General features: G+C 40.7%; 1 protein-coding gene across 1 annotated transcript in view; it reads left to right on the forward strand.

The window, feature by feature from the left end:
* The window catches only part of LOC135499100 (protogenin-like), a 139758-nt gene that overhangs the window by 31087 nt on the left and 83789 nt on the right, over positions 1 to 24882 (forward strand). The window lies entirely within an intron of this gene.

A 24882-nucleotide genomic window follows, 5' to 3' on the forward strand; every position in this document is an offset into this window, starting at 1 on the left:
AAAGTGCGGTTCATTATTGATCTAGATGTTTTAGAATAAGGCACATTGCCCCTTGCCTGCCATACTTTATAGCCTTACAACAGTGGTACCGAAGGAACTCCATTGAACTTCAGAAAGACGTAGTTCTCTCTGGTCTTGTTCCCTCTGTGCTTTGGCAAACAGTCAACACAGGATTCAAGAATGAACATTCAGCGTGCTGATGTATACCTGAAGAAATAGGTCAAGGCAATGGCTCTTACATGTTTCTTTTCATAGCTGCCCTACCTACAGCGTGTGTGTTCTTAGAAGCGCAGAGTTGAGAGTTCTCAAAGTTTTTCACTGCAGTTGGCCTTATTGTGTATCAGGAACGCTTTGAAAGTGATGGGGGTTACAGGGTCTGGTCCTGTTAGCATAAGCCTGTAGCAGCTGCCAGCAAAGCCGTGTGTGGGATTTAGCTTCAGGTTGGGCCTATACTACGAATGTATGAAGAGCAAACAATTTGAAACTGTTGGGGGTTGCAGAGTTTCCTCCTGGGAGGAGGGGGGGGGGGGGTGAGGCATATGATGAGAGTTTAAGGGCAAAAGTCTGTAAATCCACTTCAGGTCTTTCAAGTTAACACAGCTTCATTGAAGAGATCGTCTGCTCTGCAGTTTTCCCGCCCAGTGATAGGTGGCGTGCAGGTAGTAGATTGTTTCTATGGCGGTCTCGAGTAATCTAAATCTTCTCTGTTCAACATGTTCAAGCTACAGTCAGGTTATGAAAATTAGAATATATTCGGCAGTTAAAGGGTTAAGATCCTGGGAAATGTAAGCTTCCATTTACCGTTATAGTTGTCACAGTTTTCTTTAAAATAGCTGGTTTTGCGGCAGCTGTACTTTGAATGTCTGCCCCTCAAGTGATTCAAGGGGGTTGTTTAAAGGGGTACACAGTTTGTATTTAATCATGGGTCAGGGTAAAGCAGGGAACGTTGCACATTGGAAATGTCGGAGGAAGTCATAAAACATCAGATGATAAAACAGATGGGGGGGGGCAGCGGCGTTTCTGCAATGAAAACAAACACAGAAGAACGGCCTATAAATAGATAAAGCCTTCCCTATTCAAAGTTGTTATTCCAATGTTGAGAATAAACAATGGCGTCCTGATGTTAACGATAGGGGGATGAAAAACAAGGTGAAGTTTCTTTTTTTTCATCCGATTTTGAAAATAAAAAAGTTTGTTTGCAGCATATGATCGGCAGCCAAAAAATGATTTGAAATTTCCCCCCGAAAAATTTCTTCTAAAATAGTCAGAGATTTTACCATCAGCAGTCCCATAAACCAACTAATAAAAAAAAAAGGCTGAAGTGAATTTGAAAATTTTTCAATGATTCTAAATTGTTTTATTGGCTTTTTCATGAGAAATGTCAGAATTTGAGACAATACACGGCCGTGTTTACTAGGGATACCCTAAACTAAGAGCCAAGAGCCACAATCACCTTTTTTTTCCAGGACAGATAGGCATATGTACTTGTCTATCACTGCGCCATCTACACGGTCCAACTGGTCAATGTTATATCCAATACGGGATAGCAGGTCATGGCATCCCAATCCGGATCTATTTTTAACACCCCAAATGACAAACACGTGTGACTGTACAGAGTGTATGAAGTGCAGGCACAATGTACACGTATTGTTCAGACGGCGTAACGATAGTACAATAAAAACTCAAAGCTGCAGACAACCCCTATCCAGGCTGCAGACAACCCCTATCCAGGCTGCAGACAACCCCTATCAAGGCTGCAGACAACCCCTATCAAGGCGGCAGACAACCCCTATCAAGGCTGCAGACAACCCCTATCAAGGCTGCAGACAACCCCTATCCAGGCTAGAGACAACCCCTATCCAGGCTAGAGACAACCCCTATCCAGGCGGCAGACAACCCCTATCAAGGCTGCAGAAAACCCCTATCCAGGCTGCAGACAACCCCTATCCAGGCTGCAGACAACCCCTATCAAGGCTGCAGAAAACCCCTATCCAAGCTGCAGACAACCCCTATCCCGGCTGCAGACAACCCCTATCCAGGCTAGAGACAACCCCTATCCAGGCGGCAGACAACCCCTATCCAAGCTGCAGACAACCCCTATCAAGGCTGCAGACAACCCCTATCAAGGCGGCAGACAACCCCTATCCAGGCGGCAGACAACCCCTATCCCGGCTGCAGACAACCCCTATCCAGGCTAGAGACAACCTCTATCAAGGCGGCAGACAACCCCTATCAAGGCTGCAGACAACCCCTATCCAGGCGGCAGACAACCCCTATCAAGGCGGCAGACAACCCCTATCAAGGCTGCAGACAACCCCTATCAAGGCTGCAGACAACCCCTATCCAGGCGGCAGACAACCCCTATCCCGGCTGCAGACAACCCCTATCCAGGCTAGAGACAACCCCTATCAAGGCTGCAGACAACCCCTATCAAGGCTGCAGACAACCCCTATCCAGGCGGCAGACAACCCCTATCAAGGCTGCAGACAACCCCTATCAAGGCTGCAGACAACCCCTATCAAGGCTGCAGACAACCCCTATCAAGGCTGCAGACAACCCCTAGCAAGGCTGCAGACAACCCCTATCAAGGCGGCAGACAACCCCTATCAAGGCTGCAGACAACCCCTATCAAGGCTGCAGACAACCCCTATCAAGGTGGCAGAAAACCCCTATCAAGGCGGCAGACAACCCCTATCAAGGCGGCAGACAACCCCTATCAAGGCTGCAGACAACCCCTATCCAGGAGGCGATGTCTTATAACGTCATAAACAGTTACAAAACAACTTTATTCATTAGCACCTGTGGGCCTTGGGCTCCCAAAGATAATAATTATATTCACTAGCATAATACCCGTGGCGCGGGTTGTTTTTGGGTGTTGGCTTACTGTGGGGTCGGGGCAATTTGGGTAAAATGAAATGATATGTCTGGGGGTTGTGATGTTGTCTTGATTTTGATGATTGGGGCAATCTGGGTGATATGGGTTGATTGGTCTGGGGGTTTTGACCGGAAAAATCAAACTTCACTCCATTTTGACGAACTATTTCGCGAATGGTGAAGAGTTGGCGTGTTACGAACTTAGTACAACAAATGCCGTGAGCATAGTGGGTGGCAGCACCAGACGGAGGAAGTAGTTCGCCTAGGTTTTTTTCGACACCCTCCGCACGGACTCCACTCGTTCCGGAACACTCACTTACTTGTTGATCTGCAGTGGATAGCCTGTTTTTATTGCAGTAAAGAAATGTTAATCGGGATTTTATATTATATTTTATATTTGCCCCGGGTATTCATATAGGGAGCTGTGCGCTACTTTTACCCAGTGCTTGGGTGGGTTGAGGCGGTTTTGTTATGATGAGACGTGTATCACGTGATGAATTCCAATACGGTACTAAGAAAAATTGAGAGCGATTAACAACGTAAAGTGAAAGAGTACGACCAAAATAAAGGGGGAAAATTGCGGAAATGGATGAATGCTTTAAACATATAGTGGCCCCAATACTTTCCCGGCTTATTTTTGTATAATCCCACACTTTTGATTTTACAGATGGCCCCATATGCAAATCATACCTGCTGAAAAGGCCCCTTATGTTCATGAGTATGCCCATATATAGAAAGAACAAAAAATGCTATTTCTCCAAGATCGCTGCAAATTTTACCAATTTAACCCGGCGAGGTGCATCTCCATATCAACCACGACTTTCAGAAAAAGTTTCGAGGTCATCCGATCTGAACTGACGGAGGAGATGTGTGACAAACTATTTCAGCTCTACGTCCATTATAGTAGTGATAGTAGTGATTTGCCTATATTTTCTCTTTGCTCATGGCTTTCCTGGCGGTACTTTGGTCTTAAATAGAGTATTGGCTCTTGGCTCTTGACTCTTTGTTTAGGGTGACCCTGTTTACTACCTGTGAGAGAATATCTTTCTGCCCCCCCCCCCCCCCCCGTAAAATCTAGAAAAGGAGTTCCTATTTCAAAATCGACCTGAATTCTGTTAGTTGATAATATTCAAAATCAATAAAGCCCATAATGATGTTTGCAAACCAAATAGCTAACATTCCAGACGATATGTACGCATGACATGGCTTTTTAAGCATTTTATCGTGATATTGATAATGATACCACAAAACAGTTTAGTGATCTCAGCCCAAATTATAAAGTAGCTAGCGACACGAGTACATTTGACTTGTAACATTTCAGATTTATTTTTCATTTAGCACCGATGTCACTCGGTACAAACATTGCAAAACACGGAAATCCAAACCCGCAGTAAACTTTGCGTGGTGCACACTTCTCGTATATGTGAAACTGTTTCCATCCCTGATGCACCGTTACCATGGAAACACGATTTTACATCACTACACAATGACCTTGTCGAATCGAGTGGTCACTTTGTGTGTAGAAAAATCGATTGGCGAAGGCAGATATTGGTGTATATACGGGCTGCCCTTGGGCTGTTGATGGTCCTTATCAGGTCAGTGGTGTCTGGTTTGTAAAGGAAGCATTAGCCATGGGTTGATGCTAACTGTTTACTGTAATATATGATGAATCGTGGCTGGCTGCCATTGGCTACTGATGGGTAATCAAGTTGAGGAGTGACTTGCATTATCAAGTTTTGGGTATAGGAACTGTTAGGAGGTGGGGTTGGGGGTTCGATGCCAACTGTCACTGTATGTATGATGAATCGTGGCTTGCTGCCATTATGGCCATGTTGGTGTGTATGTGCAGGGGTTCAAACCCATTATCTAAATTATATGAAAAAGTAGAGACTGAATTCTACCAAGCACTTGCAAAACACTTAAAAGAAGGTGGCCCGCTAATATTTTGCATGGTCAAAAAATACTGAGTGAAAGGGGACCTTTTTTGCAAATTAGTGCTTCCCAAGAGATGGCTGATTGTCATGATTGGCTTTTAAAAACATTATTTTTTGCAGTGTTTTTTCTAAAACTTCCCAGAAAGTGGCCACAGCCCAGCTTACCAATAATGTGCGACGTGGAGATAGGCAGATTAACAGATAGCGCCTTTCAAAAACTTCAGGACCTCGCTCCCCCTTTGCACATTCAGCAGTATTAGAATGCTTTGCGCTTATTGACTCGGAACCTGAACCCATCCCATTGATCCTCCTGCATATAATCACAATTAGTTCAGCCTTGAAGGTGTTTCCATGGCAACAAAGGAATTGGTGTTCATACATATAGACCATATGGTGCACTTTGTTTTGCAAATTTGTCGGATTGTTAGTGTTGTTTGGGGGTGAGTTGTTTGCTTGGAGCATCATGTGGGGCATTGTTTAAAGTCCTAAGTTTCTTCTAAGGATTTGAAAATTGAAGTTGAATTGGAGAAAATGTAAATTTCATCAATGCCGTTGCGTGGATATATACAAGTGCTATAAATGCCAAGTTTCAGTGAATTTGCATGCATCATAACTGCACTACAGCATTGTGTATAATTTCTATTTTACCTGGGCCACAAGTTGATGCGATGAACTTGAACAGCATGCCCCTTTAAAAATGTTTGAAAAGTATATAGATGCCCAACTGGATGTCCAAGGCACAGATTGTGTCACCATGATGAAATCCTGAGCTCAGCCATCTGTTATCATTGGCCTTAGATAAGGCCACACAAATTTAAATTGTAGATTTACGAAATTCGGATTTGAAAAACTTTGTGCGGAGGGGAATTATGTTGATAAGAGTTTTTATTTTTATGGACGATCAACTGAACTACAGCATTGTGTATAAATGCGCTTCTATTTTTCTAGACCACGATTATAAATGACGTACTCCTGTAAAATACATTTCTTTTGAGGAACATGGTTTTTAAAAGGCTTCACATCTAAAGCAAGGACAATACACTTTTTGAAATCAATTGAAAATCAAAACTCTTTGGATGGAGGTCTAAATCGGGTCGGACCATGATGTAAATCTATAAAATTTATTTGATATTGCCTAATGTCGGGCTTCATACTGTGCAATTCTAATTCAGTGCACCTCACACTGGCACCTGAACATTTTTTTGCACCTCTGCTACTTGCCAAAATTTGTGAAAAAAATTAAATCTTTACAATGTTTATTTTGGCTGATTCCTTTCCGTTTTTGATATAAAAAATATTTTCATAATCTTTATCTAATGATTACGCGCATGAAAATTGGGCGGTTTCATTACTCTATAATTTAAACTCTCAACTTTGGAAGAATACTCAGGTCGCTCGATCACATTTATGGTAGTTTCGAATTTGTCACCAAGAACATTTTATGACACCACCTCCGCAAATGAAACTTTCTACGAAAAAGGAGAAAAAACAGTCTTTAGTATGTGTTTCATTAGACTATGCTTGGAAAGTTTATTCAGTTGCTATGGCGATGAATGGATAGTGTTGGAATGCTAGATTTGTGACCCTACAAGGGTAGAAATAGCTTTAACCGATATTCTTGTCTGTGGTGCTGCTAGCGCAATTGAACAGAATAACGTCAACAGGTACTGTCAAATCCTATTATTCCACTCCTCATGCCTAAGAGTCATCATGCCTCATCTACCATGGAGGATTGAGACCTTTTAGATTTTTGGAGCATTTCCGTTTTTCCATGTCCCGAAAAGGGTTTAGTTTGACAACAGAAATAGAAGGTTTTGTGCCTCAATTTCAGATTTTTCCTCTTAAAAACACTGAAAGGGTTGAATTTGAAAGTTCTGTGCCTCAATTTCAGATTTTTAAGAGATTTCTATTCTTCTCTTCCTGAAAAGGGTTTATTTTGACAGCAGAAATAGAAAGTTTTGTTCCTCAATTTCTGATTTTTGGAGGATTCGCATTTTTTTCCTGCTGAAAAAGTTTTAATTTGGCAGCTGATAGAGCAAGTTCCATGCATCAGCTCTCTGTAGAAGTTTTTTGAATTTGAAAAATAAGCATTTTAGAGGCATGTGTTGGCAAAAAAAAGGTAGCTCTATGTGCTCGAATCGGCCTGGTATACATAAGGACCAAGCACTGTCAAAACGATATATATCTTAAAATATTATGATGACGGTGATCTAATTGAGTCGCATAGTTCAATTTGATTGGTCAATCACATATCATATCCAGGTAATGACTGTCATCACAATCACACCATAATCAATGATTATACAATCTTATAGATTTAATTGCAGCTTAAACTTGCGTTATAATGTTAGAGATGATCAGATTTTTTGCCAACCACTACAGAATATTCTAAGTTTTGACAGTTTTGACCCCCTAAATACAACCTTATGACCATGCTTGCTAAAACTGACAAAAACAAAGGTATTGTGTAGAAACAGCATTTCTATTTTCCTGGACCACCAGCAATTATGAACGGCGTTCCCCTTTTAGCAATTACCAATCTGAATGATTTGTTCTGTCTACAGTGGAAACTCCCTTAGCGGACACCTCTCTATTAGGGACACCCTCTCTATTAAGGTCACTGCATTGGGTCCTAAATTGATCATTTTCATTCAATTTATCCTCTGTAATCAGGACACCTCTCCATTAAGGACAGCATTTTTCAGTCCCAACAGTGTCCTTAATAGAGAGGTTCTACTGTACATGTAATACTGTAGCTTCCATGGATTGTGCACTGTGAAAGCTTGAACATGGTATATACATTATCGCTGTGACATATGGTTACAAAGTTGGCAAAATAACTTGCTTTAAAAAGCAACTGTGATGTGATAAAGATCATCTCGATGATTCTCTGGATTGATTTGCAAATGATAAAAGGACAAAATACTGAACAGCTGATGAATGTATTGTTGAAGCAAGTTTCTGAATTCGATTTTTTCCGCCGATTTTTGCCGGTCTTTGCTATTTGATTACTGACAAATCAAGAAATGTTGACGAAAAATATGCTTGGACCGAATTATGTTTGATCAACCATAGATTAATCTCTGCTTTGTCACAGGTAGATGTAACTTATATTAGTGCTGTAGTTGCATCTACTTCAGAACTAGAACTAAAGCCTGACAGAAGGACACGTGGCCCACTTAAGGCCAGGTTGACTTTCGAGTTATTCCTAAAGGAGGTATGGGGTTATATGCAAGTTTAATTTTACCACTAAAAAACTTCTGGTGTCACCACTCCCCCACAAACTCTGTTGCTGAAACCACCAAATTAAAGAGATCCAGTCGTGGTACAAGTCTTTAGTTAGACTAGCTAAATGTGATAAAAACTAGATATTTAACGTTATCGAGGCGAATCGCAATGTATGCCCCAGTTCCATGGGCAACAGTGTGTCCAGGCCTGTCACTAAACTGGTTTTGAAGTTATGGGGTGTAAAGGAAAGATGGCCTCCTGCTGGCCATATTGAATTTCGGAGCGCGACCAAAAACGATAAGGAACCTCCCCCAATCCACCCTATTAAACCATAGAATTTAGAAATCAATCGGGGTGCCTGTTCTTGAGTTATAATCCGGAATGGGAAAGCCAAGATGGCCTACTGGTGACCATATTGAATTTCGGAGCATGACCAAAATCAATAGGGACCCTTGCCCCATCCACCCCAATTCACTATAGAAATTACAGATCAATCTGTCCTCCGGTTCTTGAGTTATAGTCCAGAATAGGTTGCAGCGGCGGCGGACATGGAAACCAGTTGAAAACATAATGCCCCACCTCAACTTCATTGAGCTGGGCATAGTGATGATGATGATGATGAAATACCTTTTGCATATTGGCGATTACGCGGCATGAACCCCAAATGTTGAGAAGGGTCTTTGGTCTTCAACCAACAGCAGCTGGCAAGCCCATTTTTGATTAATTCATGATTAATACATAACAAGATGGTGGCCTGGGGGCCATATTGGATATCAGGAGGGGCTAGAAAATTATACAGCACCTACCTTACCCTAGGCAATCATACCATTGAAATATCAGCTCCCTCACACAACTGCTTCTGGAGTTATAGGTCAGAATGCTAAAAATCCAATATGCCAACTGACAGCCATCTTGGATTATGGATTGCGCCCAAAATCAGTAGGGAAACTCCCTACCATAGGCCATAACACCACAAAAGCTGGAAATCTGTCGGACCTCTAGTTCTTCAGTTAACGAACAGAATGCGAAAACCTAGGATGGCGGCTGGCGGCCATATTGGATTTTGGAACGCCCCCAAAATCAATTGACATACTAGGCCTACACCCCCTAAAAATTTCAAGTCAGCCGAACAAGGGGTTCTCGAGTTATAGTCCGGAATTCAGTGCGGCGGCGGCGGCCGGAAACCACCCAAGCACATTATGCCCCCACTATGGCGGGGGCATAATAACTAAATTGGTGATTACTTCTTAGCTGATTCCCGCCTTAGGTTTTATCTGAGCCATTCCAAACTCCCCATTTTTATAAGTGTTTTGCTATAGGTTTCCTACAACCTCTTACCTTTGCAGAATTTGCAAATAACAATGATTTGGGATTAAAAAAAAAATTTATTGAAAAAAATAAAGAAACTTGGTAATCTGCCAAAATAAAAAATGTGAAGATTTTATATTTGTTGCAAAATTTGTTGCAGAAATTTGGTGTTTTAATCAGATGAATAACAAAATGTGAATAGATTTGTTAGCGAATCTGCAATATTCTGAGACCTGTGCATTCTGTGTCTCGTTACGATTACAAACAAACTCGTCTTTTGCATCTGCAAATCCACGGCATCAATTCATGGATGATATCGATCACAATGTACCGGTGGAAATCCAATCTCGTGTCCTTGAAATTCTCATAATGTGGCATGCTGGATTGTAGTTAATGTTAATGAGCTGCTTCCACACTTCAGATCAAGGTTGAATTCGATTGCTGAAATATACCAGAATTTCTTGTAATGTGGTTTGTGTTGTCTTAAAAAATATCCCCAGGTGTCTTGAGGAAGGAATTCGGGTGATTCTTTTTATTGGGTAGATTTGAGGGCAATTGTGGCTGGGTTCAGACTTTTTTCCCCTCTTAAAAAGGGGACAGCAGAAATAGAAATATGTAAGCCTTCTTTTGAATTTTCAAAATATGCAAAATATTTCATTTAATAGTAATATTTTGTGAGTTAGGGCATTAAAACGACGCCATTTTCACATAGAAAACGTTTTCAATTTTTGGCGCTGGTGACTGTCACGTCTGGAAAAAAAATGTCTCGGTGCTCAGTCTGCACAAGAAGTATATAGTATGATGGAGAGCCTTTACGTTCTGTGCATCAATGCAAGCACTGAGCATCACTGACAAAGTACATGTGGCTTGATTGCTACGGTAAGCTGTTTATGTTTTTATAAAGGTCAAAAACCATTTATGGAGAACCATGTTGGCCACAATGTAGTTTTGTCAGAACATATGAGCATGACCATTGATGGCCATTTTGTCCCTTGCTTAATTTGAAATACGCTGAAATAAACACTTTCAGTAAATATTCTTTGATAATGTCCTCTGAGGGAATCAGCTTTATTATGTTCAGTTTATAATCCATGGTCGTCATTTTATGCCTTCATTTCTGGAGCATTGACTATATACACTCTTTTCCCATAGGCCTACATCAAAATATGCTCCATGGTGACAAAGGTCTTATATCTCTTTTGTTTAAAGGATGAGTAATCGCAAGTAGCCGTTGCCATGGAAACGTTAAGTTTTGTGTTTTTATTATGCTGTGGTGATAGGCTTAATGAGAGGTGCAAGCAGGTGGTGATGAGGGGCGAAGTTTTGAATTAGTGTTGTTCTTGTTTTTTCTACCAAATATCTAATTTTGCGTTCTCCTCGCTGTGCCAGGTGGTAATCATTCCTGATTCCACATTTTAGGATTCTCCCATGATTGCCCTGGCCCTACGAGATGTTTAATCACTTCATGTATTACCAGAAACTTGTAAAACTTTATCAAATAATGACATTTTGCCTGGATAGAAAATTTGAAAATATCTAAAAACTAATATTCCAATTTAAAAGACAAATTCAAATTACAAATCCAAGCAATATCATGTCTTTAAAAAAAATTTGATTGCACTATTTGCCCAAGGCTACATGATTTTTGGCAGGCGACAAGAGTGAATCGGTTGTGTGGAACTACACGTTCGCTACTTAGGTTGATTTTCCACCCACATTTCGAAATAACCAGTCAAAGGGACCTATCAGCATGTATCCTTCAAGGGTGGCCAATGACGTAGTCATTAGTATAAGTTGGAGAAGTCTAATTAGAGGCCATTAGTGCGATTAGCATAAGCAGGCAACTTATTTGAACATAATTTCAAAAAGATATTTAACTGACAAATACGGGAAAATTTGAGTTGCACTGAATCGATTTTGTTACATGACGAGCAATATCTTATTTACCTGGAATAGATTTCACGTCATTTGAAGGCAAAGTTAGTGAGGTGAGCCGCCTGACTTTGCGTGGAAATTAATTTTGCCTACCATTGAAAATATCTCCCAAACAATAAATCACCGATATCGTCAAAAGATTTTGATAATATTGAAATATAGCACTGATTGCCTTTGAATAGTTGCTCTGTGAGTGTTCTGGTGGTAACGGTGATGTAAACAACATTTTCCTCTGGAAACTCGGGTTTTTATGGGGTGGTAGTTCAGTGGATACTTGATCAGGCTCCTAAGGGTTAAACATGAAAAATAAAAGGCAGACAAGTTTTCAAGGTTTAAAGTAGTCCACATGGGTGTACCTTACCGAACGGACCTTATTCGAGTCTTTTTTTTGGTGCAAACGACCCTAATGTCTCCAATTGAGCATGGCGTTCCTGAATTAGTGATCAAAACAAAATGGTGATATAGTGAACGAGACATATATTCCAAAATTTCTGAATGGTTACTCAAATGGATTGGTACTTAGCTGTTGATGTTCATTTTGATGGGACCCTACAGCAGTGGGCCTATGATGCAACTCCTATCAATGTATCCACGGGCTATCAGTGGATCTATCATCGGCCATCATAGAAACATGGTTTGTGATAATCATCCTAGATCCATCCACGGGCCCATCGATGATCCATGCATGGACACTTCTGCCTGTGTATGTGTAGTACATGCATAAATACATCGGTATCACTATTAAGTGGCTGTTCTTGGGAACTCTGCACTTAACCTTGCCGTTGGCTGATAATATTAGGTCTAATAATACAAGACCTTGGAATGTTCCCGTGTTCAGCATGAGTGGCATATATTCAGAAAGTGTTTTGGCCTATGTTGAAAAGTCAAACTGAAGACTTGCATGAAACAACTTACAACTTCTCGTGGCCTAAAAAACGACCACAATGTTTTTGTGTTGAACTGCTTACAAAGCAGCTCACATAATTCATCAAGTTTGACTCTACTGATCATTGTGAGGTCACGGTGAAAGTAGTTCCTGTTCATTAGCATAACTGACCATTAATTTGCATACATAATTAACTGGGATTGGACGGTTGTTATGTGCTCTGCATACCTCTAGGGTAAAGTTCATTATGTTGTGCGAGTAGACGTGGGTCCAAGGAATTCCAGTGGAAGTGCAAAATCTGCTCCCGTTGCCAAACTCTTCAAGCAATGCAGCGGTGCCCTTACCATAGTCTTTCTTACCCTCAACGCTCCCTGGTTTGAACTCAGGTTGATCGAAACAAAACAGTAGCTGGTTAGTTTCCGGTCAGTTTTAATATTTGAAAAGTGTATTTTTGAGCACTTAGACACTTCATGTGAAAGTGAAGGACAAACTTCTCTTGTTGAATGAACCTTGTACCGACTATTTACATGGTTTCGTCTCTTTACCAACAACCACAACGCTATACTCTGCTGGACATTTGATTTGAAACATGGGTACGGTACATTACATGTAATTGATTTGACGTCATGTTTGTTAAAAACGAAATCTGGTTTAAAATCTCCCTGTTTCCTCCCGTAAAGCCTGTAGCACACTAGCCGCCAACTTCGGCGTTCACAGGCGTTTTTTGCCGCAAAGAGTCCTGAACTCTTGAAAAATCCCTAGTCTGCTACGAACGGCATTGGCGAACGCCACTTGCCGCCACTTGCCGCAACTAAACGCCAAATATCTAACATGTTTGATTTTTGACGTGTGTCGCCGCGTTTGAACGCAAGAAGAAGCCAGGTGTGCTACGGATTGCCGCCTGAATTGGCGTCGGCGGCGAGGCTATGGCCAATCAGTATGCGTCTTGATGTCACATGATTTCAAAATGGCAGCCTAAAGTGGCGGAAAAGACGCTACTGGACGCCGATTCTGGGCAGGTGTGCTCTGACCGGGATCCACTGGCCGCCAACTTCGGCGTCGAGAGGCGTCAGCTGTTGGCGGCTAGTGTGCTGCGGGCTTAATGAAGCGAACTCCACCTATGGGTCTCAGTCGGCTAGAGTTGTTTGTTTTGTCTGTGGTCTGCGAAAGAGGTTGGTCAATGATGGTTGGATCTTTTTGCCGAGACGTCCTGTCAAACCTGATCACAATGTTGTAGTGATATATCAAATAGATCCCTCGAAAGGGTAATAAAAAGGCTATTTCAATGACAATTATAGAATTCTAATCATCTTTATTTATTATATTTGTTGTTTTTTTCTTTAAAATGTATTTAAATCCATTAATTCAGTTCCTTGAATCTCCAAGCTAGAGGGGTGGGGGGGGGGGGGTAGGGAAAAGTGCCTCAAGGGCATGTGTGTTTTTCATGCAGATTTTAGGCTATTTTCAGAGTGAAAGAAGGCAGAGTGGGTGAACAAGACACACCCTTACCTGTCACGGTGCCGTAGTAGAGATTGTGAATTTGCCCAGAATTCTTACCGTGAAACGACCCAGGCAAATTGTTGTTTTGAGTGACGACCTGGGCAATTGTCCTGGCCATGCAATATGATATTTTGTATCCATTCATTTATAACAGAAAAGATTAAAATTCAGATTGATTTTGAATGAATGAGAATACCCTCTGAATATTTCATGCTTAATGCCTGAGTAACGAATATGAAAATAAGGTCTGCGTTAAAAAAAGGTTTACGTTGGCGTATTTTGCTCAATGGTTGAGTGATCAATTAATTGAATACCGGTGAAATGTATGAAGGATGTTAGAAAACATTGTTATTGTTGTAGGTATGTAAATTGTAACTCTCAGCTGCTACAGCTAGGGAGCATAGGCCTGGATGGTTTGATAAAGTATGAAAATGCCATTGTACTCCATCATTAGCTCACCTCTTCGCAGAGGTGAGCTTATCCCATACCGTGGCGTCCGTCGTCCGTCGTCGTCGTCGTCGTCATCGTCGTCGTCGTCCGTTAGCAGGGCACGTTTCGTAACTGTTAGAGCAATTGAGTTGAAACTTGGTACACATGTACCCTTATGTAATGACACCTTGGATACCAAGTTTCGGTCCGATTCGTTTCATGGTTTGGCCACCAGGGGGCCAAACGTTAAAAGTGAAAATATGCAATATCTCCCTTAACAGTAGTCGGGAAATTTTTGGAAAAAATATGGTGGGTACTTCTAGCAAAGGTGCATCATATATCCTCCGGGTTTTTGATTTGACCTCCTTTTCAAGGTCACTGAGGTCAAATGGTGTAAATTGGCCGTTAGGATGTAACGATGGCACGTTTCTAAACTGCAATGACTATTGATACCAAATTTGGTACACATTTACCCCTTAGTCAGGTGATCTCAGGGACCGAAGTTTGGTCCAATATGATTCACCACTTGACCACCAGGGGGCAAAATCCAAAAACCTTAAAAATGTGATTATTCCTTAACTTCTTGCCCGATTGCCACCAATTTGATATCATGGGTACATCTAACCACCATACAGTATAGGTCACACAGGTTTTTAATTTGACCTTCTTGTCAAGGTCACAGAGGTCAAATGGCGTAAATTCGCCGTCAGGCCGAACTATGGCACATTTCTTAACTGCAATGACTATTGATCACAAATTAAGTACACATGTACCCCTTGGTCAGGTTCTTAGGTACCGAAGTTTGGTGCGATCTGATTTGCCGTTTTGCCTCCAGGGAGGGGGCCAAATCCTAAATTCTTCAAAATGCCATTATTCCTAGTAATGACTTGCCCGATTGGCACCAATTTTATATCATAGGTACATCTAATTCTAACAACCATTCAATGTGTCACCCGGGTCTTCTTTGATTTGACCTACTTTTCAAGGTCACAGAGGTCGAATGTACTGTAAATTTGCCATTTTGGGGAAATTGTAATTGCTTGGACCTACATCAAACCTAACACTACATGACACAATACCATGCTCTTTACCCATCTTTCCTCCACATGAGGTGAGCACAATGGCCCTGGCCATTTCATTTTATTTTAAAAGGTGGACAGAACCCTCTCTGTGTACTTGATATAAATTTCAACAGTGCCGTTATAAATATAATAAATACTATAAATACTGAGTTTTAAAGGCAAATTTGTATCCATAATAACTGCATTACGGCAACTGCATTGCTATTTTCGTGACAACTAGTAATAACACTTTGGGTATCCCGAACAAAGCCTGAGCAGAATGAGCCTTTACTGATATTGAATCTGAAGACAATGTCCAAATAAACATAATGGAACTGATCTAATGAGAACAGCCCCCCCTTTTTGAGGGGAGGTGACCTGTGACAATGAATTTCGGTCAAATGTGATTCTTGACTTGGCCACCAGGGGCCGGAAACGCGACCCTAAAAAGTATATTATCTCTCTTATGAGTGAGTCGTTTTCAATAAAATTTTTATGGCAGGTCCTCCTAGCAAGGATACATCAAATATCCCATGGGTTTTTGATTTGACCTTATTTTCAAGATCACAGAGGTCAAATGCCGTAAATTGGCCATTTGAGTGTAACTGTGGCACGTTTCTTTACCGCTAAAGCTATGAACTTGAAATTTGGTAAAAATGGCTCCCTACATCATATAACCTCTGACACCGAATTTCGGTCTGATCTGATTCTCGACTAGGCAACCAGGGGGCCAAAACTAAAAAAAGTAAAAAGTGCAATATCTCACTTAATAGTGACTTGTTTTCAATGATATTTTTATGGTAGGTACTCCAAGCAACGATGCATCATACAGGTTTTTGATTTGACCTCATTTTCTAGGTCACAGAGGTCAAATTGTGTAAATTGGCCGTTTGCGTGTAACTATATGGCACGTTTCTTACACATCTGACTCCCTACGTCATGTTACCACAGACACTGAATTTCGTTCTGATCTGATTCTCCACTTTGCCACCAGGAGGTCAAAACTAAAAAAGGGAAAAAGTGCAAACTCGCTTATTCGTGACTTGTTTTCAATGATATTTTTAAGGTAGATACTCCAGCAACAATACATCACATGTCATACCGACTTTGGTTTGACCTATAAAATATACATGTATAAAGATTTCTTAACCAGGATGAATTCCTAACAATCAAATATCTAGGCGGTGAGCAAAATTTCATTTTCTTTTAAAAGTTGAAAAAAATATGCAAGTTTTGGGCCGGTGGTAGCTTATATATGTTGGCTTCGAGGTGGGGGCGGGCCATGAATGAATGAAATGATTCTCACCTCAGTATATCAGAACTTAACTCACAAAATTTGTACCTCCCACAAAGCCATAGGGCAGGTTTTATCATCGTTATTGTGCCATTGGCCGTGGGAGTATATCTATCGCTGAAGGCCGTGAATTATCGAACTAGCTCAACATGCTCAATAATGATCCTGAATTATATCTCGCATTCATCATATTTTCTCTGTACAGTATTGATCAAAAGTGCAAAAGTACTGTATACCGCCAAAGTTTTGTGGACATTTTATTTTTTGGCAGACTTTGGAAAGAGAAAGTTCAGAAAATATAGGTAAAAACCAGAAGAATTTTCTCGGTCCACCAAAATGAAGTCATGAAAAAGTTCTACACAACGCTAATTGATATAAATATTTGATTAAAGAATTTATTCCAATGATGATGAGTTTGGGAATTGTAGAGACAAACAAAAATCATTAAATTCTGGCTGAATATTTTCGTGCTTTCATTTCAAAGAAATCATCAGCAACTTTTCTGACAGTCCAAATCACAAGTGACATCCATCCTGGTTTGCGGTTCATTGACGCCCAACAATGACTTAACAGGGACACGCTTATCTCTCTCTTTTTCGCCTAAATTACGTGCGACCTATACGCGAGTTACGCATCAATGGTACCGTGTCAATGATTCTCTAACAGCGCAAATTTAGGGATGACAATAGTGATTTAGACTGTAGACATTGGGACAGCCAAAAATTGAAAAGAGCCATCCTGAAGTCCAATCTTACAGCTTGATCCCAGTAAAGAAGGTATACGAGGGATGCACAACACTGATATATTTATCGCATGGTTATTGTAGTACTCTGGTAAATATACATTGTATTTCTGGGATGAAATGTTACAATTTCATGATGTTCCTTTTTGCTGAATGGTGTTATGTTCACATTATTACTGCGTCTTGAACCAAATCTGAAAAATTGCAGTCGATTAAAGGAACATTGTGCACAAACCAAAAACCAATCAAGAACAATGATAGAATCCATGAACAATATTATCGTCCTTACACTGTTTGTTGTATTTGAAATTTGTAATTTGAAATTTTTCGATTGTGTAAATACCTACTGAATATAAATTTCAATTTTGCTGTTATCTAGACAGATACTATAAACACTAAGTTTTAGCAAATTCGCATGCATGATAACTGCTCTATGGCATTGTGTAAACTGTATTTCTATTTCCCTGAGCCAAAAGTCAATACAAGCATACCCCTTTATAGATTAAAAATGATTTGATCTTGTATCTTATGAAGACTTTCTCAAATGAATCACAGATTGAAAGGTTATAAGTTGAAGAAAATTTATCTTTGTCCAGTTCGTTAAGTGATTTCAAAATTGTGACCCACCAAGACAAAATGAGTCGCATGTTGCACAGAAGATGAGCCTGAAATGACACCAGGTCATAATAGAAGAAATTGTTGTACTCAGATATCACAAAAGGCAGACAACAGTGAAATGAACAACCAGTCCGTCTCAACCTGTCAAGCTCGGAGCGACACGCGACTTGTTCCGTCATGGCGGGTCACAATTGTCAAAACTTCAAATGAGATTTTGACTTGGTCAGATTACAGAGCCTTATTTGATTTTTTGATTTACTGGTAGACGATTTGGGAACAGGCCGTAAAATGTTGTTTGTCGTGATGCCTCCCTTTGACACGTTTGATTGGAAAACAATAATTTTGCAGTAAAAACTCTACATGAAAATGTATTGGGATAATTCACTGTGGCACTTAACTTTTGGCATTGACTGTACCTGCATATTCTGCACAATGGTGTTGCACTTATCAATGGCACCAAGTATATCAATGAAGGCATTCAGCTCTGCTTAAAAATAGACCATTGATGTTGTCCTTCCTTTGTACAGCACTGTGTGCCTTTCTGTATGGAGTATGGAGTGTATGGAGTATGTGTATGGGGTATGGCAAAGTTGAATTGAAACACACTGAAACCTCATCCAAGGTGAAATTGGTCATGACCTGATAAGGACGTGGTAAAAACTTGTTTTGCTCTAAATATGTAGAAATATTTCAAGTCAACCCGACCCGTTGCCAGAATAATTTACCTCATGAAATATGTTTTATCTGACAAATCGTTTTGACAATTTTCATGGTTGAGGTTTTTCTGCCGGCTCACATCATGCATATCCTAAGTGCTACGCAAATAAGCGATTAACTACCTGCTACCTGCATGCTGCTATATGCAACAAAAGGATTGCTGGTCTGTGAGTAAAACCAGTAATCGCTGGGTTTGTTATTGAGTCGCATGACGCTGCGACGCGTGATCACCACTGCAAATGAGCAATTTTTGATTGTGCGATTCAAATCGCAGGTGCAGCCATCTAAATTGCTCGTTTTTGGTGTGTATTCACTGCCTTAAAAGCAAAGGGTTAAAACACTGATATTGAGTTGACAAGGTACAAAATCATAAAACTCACACCTCGCATGAAATATGAGGTTATTTTGACATCTTGGGGATATACATCATCGGAATTACTGAGGGTGCAGTTGTGGAGAGCTCTACAACAAATGACTGTCTCTGATGCAACATATCAAGGACAAGTTCTTTCCTAACCCTGTTTGGAGTTTCTGACAAATTCTTGCTGGTTCTCTGGTCTGCTCTTGGCCACTGCCAAGGCATAATAAATAGTTGTATCATTGGCTTGGTTATTGTCGTAGCCGAGAAAATGAACAAGGTATTGAAATGTTACAATTTCAAGTTTTCTGAAAAGATGTCTTTCCTCAACATTTACTGCGTTCCTATTATTACGCTGCGTCTTGATCTTCAAAAGAGTGGAACTTCTTTATCTTTCACAAGATATCTGGAAATTTTTGTTTTCACCATTTTTATTTTGGCGGGTTACGGAATAATTTCCCCAATAAAACCACGCTTTTTTCGCAATTCTTTTTTTGGCGAATCTGGGTTATTAGCAAATCTGCAATGATTTGACGCCCTCAATAATTTCGTGGTTTTACAGTATTCAGTATTCTCAGTTCAATGCTAGAGCATTACAACAAACTAGCAAATTACCCGGGAAGCGGGCAAGTTGAAATGGGGAAGGCTATACCTTGAATTGCATGGGGAGAAAGGTTGAACTGCATTGAAATTTTAATGCAGTCTTATAGATTAATTGAAACGATAGTTTCACACAAAATGAACAGTATTTTTTGTGCTTGTCGCTGTCTAAAGTTCAACTTCGGCATGTTGACAACTCACTCTAGCGGTGATCATAATCACAGGGAGCTGCGATTCAAATGGCTTGTTTGCTGGGCATTTTAGAGCGAGTTTGAAAAGGTGGAATTCTCCTGCATATAACACTTCCATTTTACCCTTGCGCGAGTATAAGAGTGAAATCATTGGAAGTTGTGTCTGGCATAGCACTTGAGGAGTACTACAGCATACAAAGGAGATGACATCAATACCTTAACCCAATAGAGCCTGACATTAGTGACAACAGAAAGTACTTGTTTGTGTTGGATGGAAACAAAAACTTAAACATTTAACCCTTTGGAACCCGAGTTTCCACAGAAATAGCACCCCATGAATATGGGCCGTGAAAATCGCAAAAAAGCGGTCGTACCTCGAATAGACGTTGGGTGGCGCTTTACATGTTTTTCGGTGCGCGGTCGTGCCTCAAATAGACGTCTTCACATGTTTTTGTAAGCGGTCGTCGCTCGCGCAAACTTGTCTTGCATGTTTTTGTGAAAGAGGACGTCGGAGAACGTGGTCGTACCTCAAATAGACGTCTTCACATGTTTTTGTAAGCGATCGTCGCTCGCGCAAACTTGTCTTGCATGTTTTTGTGAAAGAGGACGTCGAAGAACGCGGTCGTATATCAAAACAGACGTTGGGTGGCGCTCGAGACGGGTCATCCTATTTAGTGTCAAGTGGCGACCAGTGGCGTCCAACGCGAAATAATAGGGTGTATATGGTTAAAAATGTTTTCAAGCCACTGGACGCTAAATAGGATGACCCGTCTCGAGCGCCACCCAACGTCTGTTTTGATATACGACCGCGTTCTTCGACGTCCTCTTTCACAAAAACATGTGAGGGAAGTTTGCGCGAGCGCCACCCAACGTCTGTTTTGATATATGACCGCGTTCTTCGACGTCCTCTTTCACAAAAACATGCAAGACAAGTTTGCGCGAGCGACGACCGCTTACAAAAACATGTACAGATTTTTTGCGGTTTTCACGGCCCATAAGCGACGACCGCTTACAAAAACATGTGAAGACGTCTATTTGAGGCACGACCACGCACCGAAAAACATGTAAAGTGCCACCCAACGTCTATTCGAGGTACGACCGCTTTTTTGCGGTTTTCACGGCCCATACATGAAGCCCGACTTTCCACGGAAATACCACCCCATAAAGCCTGATTTTCCACAGAAATACCACCCCATAAAACCTGATTTTCCACAGAAATACCACCCCATAAAGCCTGATTTTCCACAGAAATACCACCCCATAAAACCTGATTTTCCACAGAAATACCACTCCATAAAGCCTGATTTTCCACAGAAATACCACCCCATAAAGCCTGATTTTCCACAGAAATACCACCCCATAAAGCCTGAGTTTCCACAGAAATACCACCCCATAAAGCCTGAGTTTCCACAGAAATACCACCCCATAAAGCCTGATTTTCCACAGAAATACCACCCCATAAAGCCTGAGTTTCCACAGAAATACCAAACCATAAAGCCTGAGTTTCCACAGATATACCACCCCATAAAGCCTGAGTTTCCACAGAAATACCACCCCATAAAGCCTGAGTTTCCACAGAAATACCACCCCATAAAGCCTGAGTTTCCACAGAAATACCACCCCATAAAGCCTGAGTTTCCACAGATATACCACCCCATAAAGCCTGAGTTTCCACAGAAAAACCACCCCATAAAGCCTGAGTTTCCACAGAAATACCACCCCATAAAGCCTGATTTTCCACAGAAATACTACCCCATAAAGCCTGATTTTCCACAAAAATACCAACCCATAAAGCCTGATTTTCCACAGAAATACCACCCCATAATGCCTTATTTTCCACAGAAATACCACCCCATAAAGCTTGATTTTCCACAGAAATACCACCCCATAAAGCCTGAGTTTCCACAGAAATACCACCCCATAAAGCCTGACTTTCCACAGAAATACCAACCCATAAAGCCTGATTTTCTGGAGCAAAATGTTGTTACTATCACCTTTGATGCCAAAATACTCACAGAACTGAAATAGCTTTTTTGCTTCAATCTAATTATGATGTGCTCCCTTTTTAGCTCAGCTGACAAAGTCAGCGGAGCTAGTCAAATAGCTATTCGATTGGTGTCCGTCCTTCCATCCATCCAGCCATCTGTAGACAAAGTTGGGCATTTTGTAATCATACAACCGAGGCACTTCAAATCTAGTCTTGCTTATAAACACCGCAGAAAATGTTGCTTACGGAAAAAAATTTGGGCGATTCGACTCAAATTCAGCTCCCCAGGGGGCAAAATGCGTAAATGAAAAAACAATTTTTTGACGCTCTATTCCAGCAGATAAAAGCTTGAAATAGAGTTGAAAAGGTCTTCATGATACAGAAGTTTTGATATAAAATAGATTAGTGTCGATTTATATCACCAGTTGGCGGTAGTGAGCAAAACTGTTGTTTGACCCCAGATGACCCCGCTTTAAATTTCCCGCCGAGGTTACCTGGAGAACTATCATCAAGAAAATGGCGGCGACCTTTTTATTTCTACCGGAGCGATGATTTTTAAGTGACAAATTTTCTTTTTTAAGCCTTTACGGTAATGTATTTTGGTACGAAACTTCACACGTTTATAGAAAAGATCAACGAGAATGTGTTCAAATGCCCTCATAACGATGAGTTCAACGGAATTTGGTCAAAACAACCTTCGAATGGAGTCAACTTTCTTTGCAAAATTGAAGCGACGACTTCATCATTATTTATCGTAATTTATGCAGATCTGAGTCCAGCTGATGGGTGATGTTCTGATTTGTGTTCAAACTATTGGAAACTTCGGAAATTAGTTCTATTAATTCTACTATTCTGCAGGAGTATATTATAGCCATTGATGTTGACAGCTAAAAGCACGAAAACTTTGTTGTTGATCGTCGGGGCGGATTGATATGTGGTTGTGCGTCCAGGCCGATTAGGTCATTCAGTTAGTTTGAGAAAGATCATGATTGTTGTGTTATCATAACCGGAAAATAAGTTGAAGTTATTATTAGTACTACGATTCTTACATGAGTAAAAAGTAGACGTTTTAAGCAACACAATAATGTTACTCCCGTAAAAAAACTGTCAATTCTCCTTACCACAGAAGTTACAGTGTTAAGTTATGCAGGGGCTTAATCAATTACCTGCACTCCCTGTGGGGTGAATAACATTACCTTTTGAACAGCTGGCTGTAGGGGGATGATTGGAACAGCCGGTAACCTGCTGAACCCAGGTTAATGTTATTTTCAATCCACGATTGCAGGTCACCTGATTTTCGATATTTCGTGGGAAATGAAATTGTAAACAAACGCATGTGTGCAGTTCAAATGTAAACAAAAATGTATTTTTGGTACTTTTGGTATTGACATTGCCTCATCATCTCTATGGGACCAATTGATATACTTTTATATGCACGCATACATCATGCCATTACAGGGTCCGAGTCTGTGGACAATTGGTTTGATTAATTTGTCTCTTCGATATTGCTCCTTTATTGCATTAGATTTTCATCGCAATTCAATCTATTCAAGATGTAGCCAATTTGAACCTGCTGCGCCAAGGATAGATCGACTCACTAGGGATACGCAGTAGAGCACAATGTCATGACCATTTGTATTGTAAATTCCAACCACCTGCAGGACAGGTCAATTTCTCTCAATAAAATTAATTTTGTTGACTCCTGTAATCTTTACCTTATTAAAAAAAGACAGTGGTGTTAGTCCCAAACTGGTCATTTCTATTTATTTTGACCTCTGTTAAATGCTGTCTGTAATTGAGAGGTATCCTGATTTAAAAATCAGGATACCTCTCAATTACATCAGGATACCTCTCAATTACAGACAGCATTTTGTATCCTTGTGGCGCTGTACAACCCAGCCTGGACATACCACAGTTGTCCATGGAGAAGTCTCATCCTCTCTGACACTTCTTTTCTGTAAAGCTACCGATACAACATACTGAACTAGGGATATATTCCGTTGCCTCCTGTAATATTTACATACCATGGCTGATTAGTTCAATCATATTTCATCCAGCTGGCAGCTCTGCATTGGAAATTTTAGTGGTATAACGTGTTCTCTTGACCTTCAAACAGTAGTATAAAGCCGATATTTACTACTTAACACCCTCAGTCCTATGTTATTAGGTCATCCAGCTGAGCGCCAGGCCCTTGGGCCTCTTGTTCTTCTCTACTCCAACACCTGCATGAAAGATGATAGTCTTTGTGCAAAAAGTGTATAAAATGACTCGTGGAAAACATGTTTTATTTGCCCTCATTCACCTTATCGACATTTCTCGGAATAGGTTCACAAAAATGTCTCATGGTTGATGATTTTATGGCAGTCCATTCATGTTGTATGGGAGTGTGTTTCATTCATGCACGGAGGATCTGCTTGACTGAACCGAAAGTGCTGTAGTCATCCTTGGGGGTCATACCAGTGAAGGATCCTCGTTTGGTGTGTTGTGGCGCGATTGACCTGCATCAGCTTGTCCTCGCCATGTGCTGTGCAGGCATGAATCCAGAAATCATTATATCGGTAGGGGCTTCACAGTTATAGGGTCTCATTACCAGCAATTCTGAACTTATTGGTTCTTCTGTAATTCGTGGAACAACCCTCGGCCCAAGTGCATTATATGCATTGGCAAAGTGCATGCCAAAAGCAGAGGTTGCATCTATCGCACATGCTTATAAGAATAGGTTTAAAAATCTAAAAGTATTCCACTTCAACTTTAAAACCCCATATGAACAAGACTGATTTTTCGAAAATCATACATATTTTTTCGATATTCATGTTTTATCTACCCCAAAGAATAATCTCAGCTATTGGCAGATTGTCTACAATGCACTTTGCCTGTGCATTAAATGCATTACTGCACGTCATGGTGCACTTTGGAATGGGGTTTGCATGAGTGATGGAAGAGCCGATAAGTTTGGGATTGCTGGTGATGGACCAGTCAGGCAAGGATCTTCAGTTTCTCAATACAAGGGTGGGAGAGTTGTCTACAACCAGAGGTATACACTCATGATCACACCAACAGGCTAAGTGTGAAAAAGAAAGTAATCGTTAGGCCTACTTTAATAAATGCAAGTTGTTTTATATAGCACTTTATCATTTACAACATTCTCGGTCTGGGTCTTTCCTGAATCCTATAGAATTCAGATGAGCTACTCAATCAGTGCTGCACACCCGAGCATTTA

Source organism: Lineus longissimus, chromosome 14, assembly GCF_910592395.1.
Source record: "Lineus longissimus chromosome 14, tnLinLong1.2, whole genome shotgun sequence".
NCBI lineage: Eukaryota > Metazoa > Nemertea > Pilidiophora > Heteronemertea > Lineidae > Lineus > Lineus longissimus.